This window comes from Schistocerca cancellata, unplaced genomic scaffold (genome assembly GCF_023864275.1).
Source record: "Schistocerca cancellata isolate TAMUIC-IGC-003103 unplaced genomic scaffold, iqSchCanc2.1 HiC_scaffold_674, whole genome shotgun sequence".
In the NCBI taxonomy this organism is placed as follows: Eukaryota; Metazoa; Arthropoda; class Insecta; order Orthoptera; family Acrididae; genus Schistocerca; species Schistocerca cancellata.
Window position 1 is genome coordinate 250,001 of NW_026046685.1, and position 2,500 is coordinate 252,500.

Sequence of the window (2,500 nt, forward strand, 5' to 3'; positions counted from 1 at the left end):
CAGACATTCACATACAATGATCACTACCAACGAACCTCGGTCCCCCCCCCCCCCAACAACACACTCTCTTACCACGTTGTGTACTGTAATCCAACCCATTTCGCACCTTAACCTAACCCATTTTGCACCTTAACCTAACCAAATTCGTAACGCAATTTGTACCGCAATGTAACCCAAGTTGTGCCTTAACCTAACCCAAGTTGTGCCTTAACCTAACCCAAGTTGTGCCTTAACCTAACCCAAGTTGTGCCTTAACCTAACCCAAGTTGTGCCTTAACCTAACCCAAGTTGTGCCTTAACCTAACCCAAGTTGTGCCTTAACCTAACCCAAGTTGTGCCTTAACCTAACCCAAGTTGTGCCTTAACCTAACCCAAGTTGTGCCTTAACCTAACCCAAGTTGTGCCTTAACCTAACCCAAGTTGTGCCTTAACCTAACCCAAGTTGTGCCTTAACCTAACCCAAGTTGTGCCTTAACCTAACCCAAGTTGTGCCTTAACCTAACCCACGTTGTGCCTTAACCTAACCCACGTTGTGCCTTAACCTAACCCACGTTGTGCCTTAACCTAACCCACGTTGTGCCTTAACCTAACCCACGTTGTGCCTTAACCTAACCCACGTTGTGCCTTAACCTAACCCACGTTGTGCCTTAACCTAACCCACGTTGTGCCTTAACCTGCTCTGTAATTGGCATATGACACGTTACATTAATCTAGTGTTGTCTAACCACAACCCTCTGAATATAGTTCGCTACTCGCACCGCCCACCCTCTTGTGTATCGTTTCATGTTCAACACTTCGCAAGTGTTGCTTACTTTTGACATGCTCCCGCTGTACACTGTAATGTGGACGACTGCAGGATGTACATCGCCCCCCCCCCTCCCCCCTGCCTTCGCACGCTGGTCGTTCAGGTGCTTGCGTGTTCAATGCCCTTCGCAGCTGTTCACTGGCATTCGCATGTCGAAGCGCTCAGTCTACGTCGTGGTACGGCCTGTGTCCACTGTCCGCTGATGTCGTAAGCTTAACCCTCACATTGTACTGCACATAGGTCCGTATGTACTGAATGATACGCTGTGGCACATGTGTGACCGTACAACGACTGCGCCCAACAACAGCGAACCATACGGTCCAAATGTTGTGCACTCAGCCACGTGCCGTCTCCCCATAACAGCTACATTGCAGTGTGGTACGCCATAGAGACGTGTGGGAGTAACGGACGCCCTGGATGGCGATCAGCATGAGCCGTCTGTTGATGTAGTGGCGCGTGTATTCAAACGTAGTCGTCTCTTCTCACACAGTGTGATAGCATGGTGCACCGCGTTCCACATCTGCGACATGGTACAGATGCTGGTTGACAGTCGGTCTCGTAATGGACATCGCATACGTAGGGGGCCACCTCCCACGTGTTCTCTAGTCGTGCACATTTTGTTGCGTGTATGTGGGCAGACGTAGTGTGTCGTGACACCTAACAGACAGGTATGCAATAATCGTTGCATTTGCAAACTGGGATGGACGTCTACGTTTGCTGGTGACGTTACGCAAATGAACAACTGGTAAACCCATTGTGGTACGGTTGTTGTTGCTGGAGGTAAATCAGTAAGGGCAAATCTGTGTGTGAAGCGATACGCGGCGGTGGCTGGGTGGGACCGTCCCCGGCCGGTGAGGGGGGGCCGCCCGGCGTGCTGGCCGCGCGGTGCGTGGGCGCACGCGCTACAGCCGGCTGGTGGGGGCGCCCAGTGGCAGGCGCGCCGGCCGACGGACGCGGCAGGCGGCGCAGCTGCGCGCCGGGGCACCCTGCGCGCGGCGCCGGGCGGCCAAAGTGGGTCCTCGCGGGCCCGGTGCGAAGCGCGGTGGACATCTGCAGTGTGCTGGTCCGACTGAGGACTGTGTGCGTTGAGGATGCGCCGCCGCCCGGCACTCGGCGCCGCGACGCCGTCTGCTGCTCGGTCGCCCCAGCGGTTCTCGCTGGTGGTTTGTATCGCAGTTGTGCAGACGTGTTGGCACGTGCGCTGTGCTGGGAGAGTTCGCTTCGGCACCCACGTGGGGCCTTTGCCCTTCTGTGGCGCTGGCGTTGGAGCTGCCGGTCACCGTAGGTGGCGCGTGTTGTCTCCCGCCGGCAATGCCACGACAGCACGCTCCCGGGCCTCTGTCGGCAGCGGCAAGCTCAGTTGGGAGCACGGGTGGTCGCACCTAAAGCGTCTACTCGCCTAACTCCGGGCGATTGCGCCTCTCTCGAACCCGACCAAGTACTTAGGACGGCGCTGCGCGCCGCCGGGACCTGAGAGGGTTTCGAGGTGTATTGTGCAGGGGAGCTCAGCCTCCTCCTGTTTGCAGAATAATTGAGCGGACGCTTGCGTGTTCGCGCGGGCCCCTGGGACACACTCCCGGGCGGCCGGCTGCTCAGCTCTAGTTGACGCAGCTCCCTGGTTGATCCTGCCAGTAGTCATATGCTTGTCTCAAAGATTAAGCCATGCATGTCTCAGTACAAGCCGCATTAAGGTGA

The 2,500-nt window shown here is 56.3% G+C and overlaps 1 non-coding gene across 1 annotated transcript in view; it reads left to right on the forward strand.

Annotated features, from left to right (window-relative positions):
• The first annotated feature begins 2,417 nt into the window (after positions 1-2,417).
• Positions 2,418-2,500, forward strand: part of LOC126138951 (small subunit ribosomal RNA) — a 1,909-nt gene continuing 1,826 nt past the window's right edge. Inside the window, exon 1 of the ribosomal RNA XR_007528440.1 lies at positions 2,418-2,500. This exon is cut by the window's right edge and continues 1,826 nt beyond it. This is a non-coding gene — a ribosomal RNA (small subunit ribosomal RNA).